Source organism: Phaethon lepturus, unplaced genomic scaffold, assembly GCF_000687285.1.
Source record: "Phaethon lepturus isolate BGI_N335 unplaced genomic scaffold, ASM68728v1 scaffold38241, whole genome shotgun sequence".
In the NCBI taxonomy this organism is placed as follows: Eukaryota; Metazoa; Chordata; class Aves; order Phaethontiformes; family Phaethontidae; genus Phaethon; species Phaethon lepturus.
In genome coordinates, this window is record NW_010519212.1 from 12938 (window position 1) to 24985 (window position 12048).

Below are 12048 nucleotides of genomic sequence, written 5' to 3' on the forward strand. Positions count from 1 at the left end.
ACAGGTGTTTTCTAAGAGGTTCAGGGAGCTGTGTCTTAAGTTTTGTCATTAGACTGACTATACACCCTTCTGATGTGGTAGGCTTGAAATTCTCGCATTATTTTCTGTATCTTTGTCTGTGAATGTGTCTGTGGCTTGTTCTTTTTCCGTAGCCCTCTGGTTTGAGGACAACAGCTGCTGCCTCCTCTCGCCATTGCTTGCACCAAAGTAAAAATGTGGCATTGTGAGAACATCAACTTTTCCTTGCTTGGACCAGTTTTCACACCAAGTTAATGCTAGTGAAATTGAGAGTGCAAACTCAAGTACAATGGGTGTGACTAACAATGAGAAGACTTTTGGCACATAACTTTGAAAATGTTTACAGTTTTATTTTACGTCTCGGTGGATTGGAGCAAATAGGCATGAGCTGCTAATCATAATAATGGTTTTCATGATGAAAGATATCACTACTTCAATGGCTGCTATTTTTGTTTAAACTGCCAAAGTCCTAAAACTGGTTATGAGCAGTCAGTATTGGTGGTTAACAGCCTGAAACATTTTAAGTATAGAAAGCTTCACTTCATCATTTATTTCACATGAATTTGCTGACTTGAATTCATGCTGCACATTTCTCTTAGCTTCTGTTCAGCTATATATTCCACTGTGCCTCTGGGTTTTCTGTTAAGTTTCTATCATGAATGAATTCTTATTTCAGAATTATTTAACTCTGCCAGTGCATTTCAAGGTGAAGCTCAACAGATAGTACAGTATGATTTAGAGCTTTCATAGTAGTATCGCTGTTAGAGTTTTGTTTTATCAACTGAAGAGTCACATCTGTTAGGAAGAACTTTCTATCTAATTAAATATCGTTGGTCAGAGAGGACTTACCATGTTCAAGTACTTCTGTATAAGCCAAAATACTTGCCACAAACTCTAAGAGGGTCATTCCTTAAGAGTTGTGGAAAACAGTTGAAGCCGGTGGCTTGAGAAGCTGGAAGGTACCTGGCATTTGAGTGCTTCATCTCTTCAGACAAACAGTACACAACTTAAATACTCTAACTGACATTGAGCATTGTCTCTGACAGCACTGTAATTATTCTGAATGTCTGGGACTTATCCAAAATCAGACTGGTGAATTAAATTACATGTCCAGCCCAGATCTGTGCTAGTACAGTCTTGCTTAGGTAGGCTGATAGTGATCTTGCTTACGCTGGTGAATTCAGTTGGCTTCAATGCAGTTGAATCCTTACTTGCACCTGCATAATTGGGCTCAGGTATCAGGTTTGGTGAGGTGACCTGGTAGATGAAACAAAACCAGAATTTGGACTTCGGTTTCTTTTCCATGCTATGTATGCTTTTACTTTTTTTGCACAGGACACCAAGAAACAAAGTCCTGCCGCTTAATACAATTGATCATCTGTTAAACAGATGAGCTACAAACCTCAGTTTTATTTTTACGAAACATTGTGAAGATTTAATATAATAATAAAAAGAGAGTGAGAACTCAGTCTGTTTCTACAGTGCTGTGCCAGGAAATAATCCTTCCTCCCTCACCAGCTCCTTAGCTGTTCCAGCCATGGTATGATGTAGTTTTTATTTTTTTTTTTAACAATGGCTTTATTTAGATAATCATTCTAACTAATAGTATTGGCACGTTATAAAAAGACACAGTAGGAAGAGGATCTCATTGCAATATTCCAATCTGGGCTAAACTTACGGGCTGCAAGTATTTTATTTTTTAAATTTAATTAGATTCTTCATTTGTGCCACTGTAAACCCATCTTTGAGTTTGCAAGCAGTTATCTGGAAGGCTGAAGTTTTGTCAAAGGATGCAGTCTTCTGTTCGCTGGAGCTGTTGCAGATCATTCTGTGTGTTTCTGGTCAAAATGAGATTCCATGTTGCTTATGATTAACAAGAAAGCTTTTCTTAGGGTCTTTGATTTCAGTTGGCTGCCACTTCACTGGAAGTTTCGACTGTAATATTCAGTACCCCTTTGTATTGGGTCTTCTGCTATCTTTGCTTAACTTTTTTTTTCTGGACCTTTATTTTTGCAGGTAAAGGCAAGTCTTGCTGCTTCAGTGTATACAACTATAGTGATACTGTTTTCGGGGTGGGGATTGCAGCCTTTCTGTTTTCTTTTTACCCCATTTTTATGTTTTTAGGTAGGCTTCTATATCAAAAGTTAAGGAATAAGCACCATGCTATAACTTTGGGAAACACAGGTAGTTAAATCTGTTAATAAAAAATTGATCAGTAACATGTGAGGATGTTGGGACGGCGATCACATTTATTGTATTGTATTAAGCTTTTCATTTTGCTGAGTGAGGGAGGGTGACCTGAAAAGACACATCTAGGTATAAAAAGAAGCCCAGTAATTCCTAAACTCGTACCCCTTAATGTTAGGCTCAGTCCTGTTCTTAAAAGAAGGACGTGGGACAAGTAAAACACAGTTACTCCCACATTGAACTTACGCAAATCTCAGTCCAGCAAATACAAGCATGCTTAGCTTTAATACCAGAAGCAGTAAAAAACAGCTCTCTGTCACAAAACTAGGAAAGAGCAGTTACTCCCAGAAGTGGTGCTTTGCTCCATAGGTGCTGAGCTCTAACTCACGGTTCTCGTTGGGCGAGTTTCTAGACTGAAGCTTTGCATGAACAGTTGAGCTCCTGCGATTTGGGTATGATGTTTGTATCCTTCTTTTAAGTAATTAAAAAACAACAACAACAACTTTTCTTATTTCTAATATGATAGGTACTGTAACTGTTAGATTTTAAATACGATGAAAAGTATGTAGCTGTATATCTAATGTAATTGATACAAGTTCTTTCCCACCATGTTATTAAACTATATTTTCAAAATAAATTGGTTTTAAACTGAAGACTTTTTTTAGAAGGTAGGTTTTTTGTATTCGCCTGGTTTTATTGTTTGGGGGTTTTAAAATTTTTCTGCAATTAAAATCCTTTCTGATGAGGGGAAAAAAGCCTTAGTCAGCTTGGAAGTGATTACTAAAAGAAAAATGCTTCATCTCAGAAACTAATAAAATTATTGGAGCTGATAGACTCCTCATGTCTGCCACTAAGTTGCATCGAGGCAATACATGCTGCTAAGGCAGCAAGTTGCCTATTAGTTGTCTCAGCTGATGATCCGAACAACCTCGTAGCCTTTGTTCCACTTTGTTCCACTTGCCCGACGCTTCATAAACTCATTCTGGTTGCTTAGTGTCAAATTGGCTACACTGCCCTTGGCCATTTTGGTAGTTCTTTGTTTAGTACGTCTGTTGTATAGTGAATTACTTGAGTGGACTTCCCTAAATGTTTTCTTTACTTTGAATTTGTGTTGGTCCAGGGGCTCGAATGTGGTCAGACATCTCTGCTCAGTCTGGGTAATAACTTCCTAACAAGTGCCGACTTGGTTGCCTATGACTGTTCGCACCCCCGGCACCTGTATGGCGTTCTTCTGCTCTGCAGACGGATGACATGAGGCATCCTTGAGCAGGAGGGTAACCAAAGACGCATTGAATGTGACCAGGACCACTGCAGAGCTTTATGGATGTGTGTGAATGAGGCACCACTGTGCTCAGTATGAGCAGCTGTTAGTCAGCTGAAGAAACGTTCGTAAACAATGTCAGTCCTGAGAGGGCAGGTCCACCCCTAAAAACTTGCAAAGATTACTTCTGAAGAGCCAGATTTCTTGGAATGAATCAGTCTGCGCTGAACGTCTGACGGGAAAAGGGCAAGTGAAACAGCTCCTCCGTACTATATTATTACTGTTAACTTCGCTGTACTAGAAAGACAGGACTTAAGGTTTCTGTGGTGTGCAGAGGTGCGCTTGAAGTTACCCAGACGGTAATCTGTTGGTAGCCTGTATGGGTATCTGGAGTGCACACCATGGGTTAAAGTGAAGGCTTCTCTTGACCTCTTTCTCAAGATCTAGAAGGGAGGAAGTCTGTATTATATTAACCAGTCACTTCGGTTAATAAATAAGTGCATGCTGTAAATCATGTGAAATTAATTTCAAAACTGTGTGAAGTACTACTGTGTTCTGAATAGTCTGGTACTGTTTAAAAATTACTTAGTCATGGTGCTGTCAAAACTGTGACTTTTTGTGGCTATATGCTCTTTTCGGTATATTTGCCTGATGGTGTTTCCTATTTCCTGAATGGAAAAATTTTTCTCTGAGAGAAAATGAGTAATTCTTTACTACTTAAAGCCTGCCTCTCAATGCATACAGGTAATAAAGTGCAAAGCCAAGGTAATTGCTAGAAGTGAGTTTGCAAGTGTTAAGATACTTTTGCATTTATCTTTGCATGTTGGAGAAATGCCTGAAATGGGGGAGACACGTGGATTTTCTTTCATACATGTGCTAATTCACATCTAGCCCAATCTGTAATTGCTCAACTACACCTGATTTTGAGGCATTTTCAGGTAACTTTGAAATATGACCTAGTATCGACAGAGAACCAGAGTCCTAGCTAGGATATAGCTTAAGCATATGTTTTCTCAGATTTTCTCAGAAGAAATTATTGAGTTATTTTGCCTGAGAACATTATGTGGGAAATGCATTGGATGATGAGAAATACTCTGAACTTGTGTCCCCAAACCTCAGTTTTAGATATCTTACCAATTTCTAGGCCAAATCTTGAAGGTTTACATTCAGACAGAATTCTGAGTTAGGTGGATCAAGGAAGGTTGCGAGGGTAGCCCATGAAACTACTGGCTGAACATTTTAACGCTGCCTAGCAATGGATTTTTTTGCCTGATTTTTCTTTCCACAGTGACATACTCTGAGAGGACAAAAACCAATACAGATTCTGGAGAACATGGTTATTTCAAAAAAAAAGTGCCACTCTCTTGGTACAAAAATGCCTTTTGGTGTTTTTAAAAAATGTATCTTATATTACCTACACACTTGAAAATATTTTTCTATGAGAGTCGTTCTTCTTGTAACTTTAAAAAGTTGCCATATTCAGCTAGATACCTTCTCTTATTTGAAGAACGTTTTTCTGTACACATAGCAAATTGAAAACTTGAAACTAGTGATGCCTTGAAAACTTCCAGCTAGAAGTCAAACGTTAAACATAACAATTTCCTTAGCTCTTAAAGCTAAAAAAACCCTGGACTGTATAGTCTGGACTGTTGGGTCCCTATAGAAGTAGTACAGCTTCATCTCCATGGTTGAGGTATTCTATCCTTGGCTTTTTTGGGGGAGAATATATTTGGCACACTAATACCAAATGTCATATGTGACAAGAGACAAGATCCTTGTACCTGTAAACAAGAAACTGGATTGCTGTCTCAACCAAGGAGTAAAATTTAGGGATGGCATCTCTAGCATTGAATTCTTACTGCTCTTTGGGAATGACCTTTTTGTTCTTAGGTGTTAGTGCCCACATAGAGGTAAAGGAAAAGTGCAACTGCCTGTTTATTTTTATAAGCAGCAAACCTCTTATCCAAATTGGATTAGAAGTGTAGGAAGTAAAGTATTGCTCCTCTCTAGATGTGCTAAATCGTGTGTTGCCCCCATGGGATTATAAAGGAAAGAAAAAGATAGAATCGAATAGCATGGGATTTTTTTCTCTGAGCAGTAACGAACTGGGAAAAGGTAGGTGATCTAACATGAGGAGGTGGAGGAGATACTTGAACTTTGTCCTGTTTGAATTGCTGGCTGTAGGAGGCAATTAACATGGAAATTTTAGTGTGCAAAAAGTTAGTTTTGCGTTTATGGGTAAATACAAGTTATATTAGCATAAAAGCTGGTTCACCGTACTCATTTGGAGACAGCTTTTAATGTATCTGGAGATACTTCAATAAATCTGTATTAGAAACCTATTGCATATGCAAAGTAATCAATTCTAGTTCTCTTGGGTTGTTGCCTAAAGTAACCCTGTTCTGTACCTGAGTTTATGTAACACTGTTTAAAACATTCCTAAAGACATGCTTGAATGTCAGAAATACAGGAAACTGAGGTGCCGAACCAGCCATTTATGTATGGGGCTGTAACGTATCCTATCAAGGGCACTATAAAAACCTGACACTTGGCTTGCAGAGAGTAGGCAGACCTCTGACAGCTCTCCAGAGGTATGTAGGTCATATGCATTTATATGCAAATACTGGAGGTGATATGTTTAGAAAGGGCCAGGTTTTGTACCTTATATAAAGACTGTCCAAAGTTTGAAGTTAGGAGGAGGAGGAATATAGTAAGATGGTACATTTATAAGCAATGACTTATAAAATATTCAGGTATGAACTACAGGTTTGGGACATTCACACGCAGAGGTGAGGAGAGCAGTGTGGAGGTTATGCAGCACTTCTTAAGCTGGAATTGCAGATGAACTACAGGCGAAATGGTGAGTATCAAGAGTGTAATACGTGTGGTGAGGAATTCAGGATAAAGCAGAAGAGAAACTATTGGATAAACTTGGCTTTTGCGTTTCATGACCTCGCCAAGTGAAAGGGTACTTACCTTATTTTAAGATAACCTTTTGTGTGATGTGGAAGTTGAATAGAAACTGTACTGAATAGTTTTTAAACTTTGTCCTTCTTAAGATTTTTTTTTTTGCCTAGAATGTGAGTGTGGGGAGTCAGCCAGTTATAGTTGAGTTTCTATAACTGAATACTTCTTCTGTCCTTTCTTGCTAATCTTTGTGAAATCTTTTTCATCACTGAAAGTGAGGCAAAGATGTGTTAATAGTTCTAGCAACTGTCTGTCTGAACTTTCTCTGAGGAAGTCCATGGTCAAATGATCTTGCTTTGTGGGAATGAAAACTTTCAGGTAATGCAGGTTCAGCTAGTTCTGCTAGAAGGTACCTTAAAAGTTTTGCAAGCAAGAAAAGTACGTCTTGGAAATTAATTCAAATTGGGCTACCCTTTATTTAGGGGAGATTTATTTTATTCATAATACCTGAAGCTCATTGAATCTGAGTTCTGCTGTTCAAAGAGCGCAGAAGTACAGCTAAAAAGCTCTTTGAGGAAGTGCTTGTGTGTAGCCGAGGTTAATTGAACTTGCTGATACGGTATTTGGCTTGCAGAGTTTTCAAGATGCGTAAATGTTCCTGGAGAAACTAAAAAAAAAAAAAAAAAAAAAAAATATCTTTCCCCATAGCTGTTTCCAGGTACCTGGGAAACTCAAGTTTACTGTCTTGGAAAGAAGCCTGGTGCAACCGCATATGCATGTTTCTGACTTAGCAGGTGGCTTACATCAGTTTGACCCTTTGGGAAACAAATGTGTTTTCTTCAGAATGATGCCTTTCCTATCATCCTTTCAGTCTTGGATTGTTAGGAATCCAGCATGTCTGATGCTTCAGGCCATTCCTGATAAGCCACGTGAAGGACCATCTTCAGAGCAGCTCAATTCCCAAATGTCTAACTTGAGCAATGATTGCTGTGAATAGAGTTCTGCAGAGTCAGTGCTGAATTGCTTATTGGGACACATTTCTCTGGTGAAGCTTGTTGTAAAACACAGGGTATGCTGTGGGTCTTACCCTTTCAAGTGTTTAATCAGCCCAAACAATCTTTGGTGTGGCTACAGCAAGCTCTCTGCAGTAATTTTTGCCACTTGTTTTATTTTAAGCAAATGTTGAATCAAGCAGTCATAGGAAGGCTGTGAACAAACATGAAGCTCCAGACTGGTCTGAAAGACTGCTTGTCATCTGCAGTTCTCCAGCATTGAGTACACCTTTCCTATTTCCTGAGGGAATGCACGTCTTGAGAGGCCATTTCATACTTAAAGCTCCCGGTCTCCTGCAGTAATAGCGCAAGATCTGGGAAGCCAACTCCTGCTTTGAGCAGGAGGTTGAACTAAATGACCTCCTGATTTTGTGAAGTCCCTTATGAGGAAAGAAGTTGATTCAGCCTCTTGGAAACACATAAGCACATAGAAGTCAGTAGTCCTCCTGTCCTGTAGTTATTGCTCTATTCCTGCCTGAAATTCCTTCAGGTCATAGTAAGGTTAACTATGAAATATGTTCTTAGTGCAAGGATCGGGAATCTTGCATACACTTTTCTTAATGGTGTCTCTCCAAAGTACTCAAGGTACTGAGTTGGTACAGTGCTAAAAGCCACGTGTGCCTACTAAAGCAGGGATCAAACTGAGGACAGAGGGACAATTGTTTTTCATTCTGCAGGATGGGATATGCATCGACAGTAACATACTGCCCTTGAGTAGAAGGGCTTCCCTGGTGTACCTGAAGAGCAGGCACACAAAGATCTAAGGGTGGAATAGGACTTCATAAGGAATGCTTCTTAGATTTGTCTGATGGCAAAGGATGACTCGTGTCACAGGAGCTGCCTCTCTGCAGCGTGATGATTTGTTGCCTCCCTGTAACTAGGCTACTTGCAGCTTCACCGACGAATTGCTCCACTGTTGCCTAAGGATCACTGTGGTCGTTGGATGACAAGCATTTCAGAGTTGGCAAATCCCTTTGAAGGAGAACTTGCTGTGCCTTAAGAATTTGAAATTCTACTTAAATCTCTTTTATGCAGCTTTCCTGCAAACCTAATTAGCCTCTCCCACCCCTTCCAGAAGTGGTCAGTGTAGGAGAGTTCATGAAGTACCATCTACCCTTCGTGTTGCAGCGACTTGAGATGCAGCAAAGCGTTCTCTGAAAGCTGTAGCTATAACAATGGACCTTTGTTTGCTCAGCCCTTACAAGAATTTTCTTACTTCTTGCCACAAGGCACCACACAGTAGTGCAGGGGATTAGGTCATTTCCTTCCCTCCTCCTCTTCCTGCAGATTATTTGATTAACATTTCTATTGTATACTCTAATTAGCATGTTCTTGGCTTCAGGCTGCTCCCCCCCCCCCCCCCCCCTGCCATAATCCCCTTAAAACACTGTAGTATGACTTTATTAACTGTATAACATGGGAACTCCTTGCACAGAGATTACAAGTGACCTAACACAATGAAAGATTAATGGGCCTGGCAAGCCAGTAGTTTTCCCTCCTTTCTTCTTCCCCCGTGCACTCTGGGTTAGACTTCTGGGAACCCCCTAACAGCACTTACACTTTCTAGCCTATGAAATGTTTGTCCTTTTTGGGTAGCATTGGCTTTGATCAGAGTTCAGCCACTTACTTCGTGGGAAACAGAGTTAAGGTGGTACATAGTGCATGTTCAGCCTTCAGCATTGAGTGTACAAATGTATTTCCTCTTGGGACCATTACAGATCCTATTCTTCCATGTTCTTGCTCTCTTTTCTCAGTGTTTCCTTCAGTCTCTTTTCCTCTGTACACTTTGTGCGGCAATTTCAAGCACTTGTCCTGTGTGGGGTTTTTATTCTGCTCCCTGCCTGTTTTGTTAAATAAAATTATCAACAGAGATGTGTTTAAAAGTTTAAAATGTCTGTCTTGAAATTTAGCAGTAATATACTGATCAGGTTAAGTCCAGGGTGAAGAGTTTGCCATGCAGGCTTCTTGGCTATCTGTGTGCTAGGGGCCATAGCGTTGCCCCTTTGCCCACATCAGCAAGGCTGTCTTTTTAACTTGATATAGCTAGAAATGCATTCCTCTTCAAAGCTCATTTTGAATGTCATGTGAAATCACGTAATTATATCAAACTGTACAGCATCTGCTCCTGAGTCAGAGAGAAGAACATGACGATACAGCTCTTTATTTCTTTAACAACTTCAAGGAAAGAACCTCCCCTGCAGTTAAGCATCACTTCATGAAATTAGCAGTGATATCTTGGGCTACAGATTTCATTGTTTCAGTCTGGCATGGTTGGCAGCATCTCTGCTCCGGGGAAAGTCAGACAGCTTGCCTAGCGACAGCACGCCTGAGGCATTTGCTTCCAGTCCTCCAGGCAGAGCATCGTTCTTGTGTGCAGTGGAAATCATTAAACCCCCCTCTTAATAATGAGGGGCAACGTTGACACAAGAGCAGATGAGTAGAGCATGGCTGTGAGAAAACACAGGCAGGGAAAGAAAGTGTTTGGAACTCTGTAGGGTGAGGTTCAGAGGCAGCTGTGTGGCTAGGGGCAAAATAAACCCCAAAATGCCCTGCTTTAAGATGGGGCATGATTATCTATGAAAAGGGGATTATGTGGTGCATTTGCCTGATAGCAGAAGACTGCGCTTCAGAATACTGTGGGTTGCTAATATGAAGGCAGGTGGGATGTAGAGATAAGAATTTAGCGATAAGGTGAGAGGAAATGGCCTCAAGTTGGGCCAGGGGAGGTTTAGACTAGATATTAGGAAAAATTTCTTTATGGAGAGAGTGGTTAAGCATTGGAACAGGCTGCCCAGGGAGGTGGTGGAGTCGCCATCACTGGAAGTTTTCAAAAAAAAGTGTAGATGTGGCACTTCAAGACATGGTTTAGGTGGCATGGTGATGTTGAGTTGATGGTTGGACTTGATGATCTTAAAGGTCTTTTCCAACCTTAACGATTCTGTGATTCTGTGAATTGTTATCTGTGGCAGGCTGGGTTGGGCACTGGAAGGTATATCCACCTGCAGTTGCTCACTCTTTACTTCTTACGTGTCTGCAACATATAGTAATCCACAGGCTTATTAACCTGGACTCTGACAGTGGCATCTGTAAAATGAGATGGCATCTGTAAAATGAGAAAATAAAGGAGCTCTAGAAGCAAATTAGTCCTAAGTTTTGCTTCTCAGACTGAACACTTCTGAAACAGTGCAACTCAAGTGTTACGGGTTGTAATGCAACCTGGAAGCCGTCATACCAATGTAACTTATCAGTACAGTTAAATACCTGAATACAGAGCACCTTTTGTACTCTTGTTGCCATGTCTGTGTGTTAAGTGATACTAATACAGTCCTGATAGTGTTGGGTTTTTTAACTAAAAACCAAAAAAAGAAACAAAACCCAAACCCTTAGCCCTGATTAAAAAAGTATTAAAGCCAACCTTGTATAGGCCAGGTCAGAGTAAAATACTTGAAGGTGATGGGGGAGGTGGGATTGGGCAGCTCTTCCACCACAGTGAGTGGTGCCGTTTTCATGTTCTGCTAGTTACCAGTGGAAAAGGTGAGGCCATTAATTTTTGGCAGGGAGGAAGGCTCAACTTTAATTTCAAGATGTGGCTTGATGAGTCTCTGGCTTTACTGAGGTTGATTCAGAAGGTTCCTATCCCCTCACTTGCATTGGTATAGTGGATTTACAGAATAAGCCCACAGACAGATTAGCAAAATTTTTTGGGTTAAAAATTAAAATTCGAGGTTTGTGTGTTGTGTTTTGGTTTTTCTCTAAGGCCTTTGCCGTTTTAGTAATCTGACAGCTGTGATAATGACCCTACTACCACCTCGGATCAGTACACAGTAGCATGTCCTTTTTGGTGGCCAAAAGAAGAGTGAGAACGAGGGAGTACCTGTACATTGATGCTTCTCCAAGCACTTCTCAATGTTCAGCAGTTGTGGCTCAATCACTTCTGTGGAACAAAGTGGTATCTTTGAGCTTAGTCATCTGTGATAGGAGGAAAAAAAAAGTGTCTTTTTTTGTAGGAACAAAGTGAACAAGTGTCTTGTATGGTTTTATTATCTGAAATATCTTATGACAAGGTGTTTTGCAGTTGAGTTTTTCAGGTAGGTGACAAGATCCTGTAACAGGACAATCTTACGGTATTACTTGGGGGAAGGTTGGCCGTGGAGTACGGGTCAAGGAGAGAGAAAACAGGTATGTATTCACCTTGTTCTCAGCACTGAAGCTGACTTACATGGAGTTGCAAATTATGCTGTGTTACGGCAGTATGAACAAAAAGTTTGTTCAACAGTGCTTAGCTTTGAGTGCTGCCGAGTAATGCACCTTGCCCTTCCCACCTTCGGTTCTACTGGTATGACTTTATGGCCATGCCATGAGCAGAACTGGGAAATGGATCCAGCTGAAAAACAACTGAGTGGGTAAACCAACTTCTAAAAACATGGACAGATGACAGAAACCAGTCCATGAAGTTCTGCTTGCAAAATTCACGTAGCAAGCCAAGGAAGGAGCAGCGGAAACTAGAGCAATAGTCACCTGTAGAACTTGGAGATGTCAAATGTCTTGCCTGAGCAAGAGTAACCATGCACACCTTCTTGGCCCACTACAACTGTGATTTAAAACTTGATGTAAAGGTTAAGA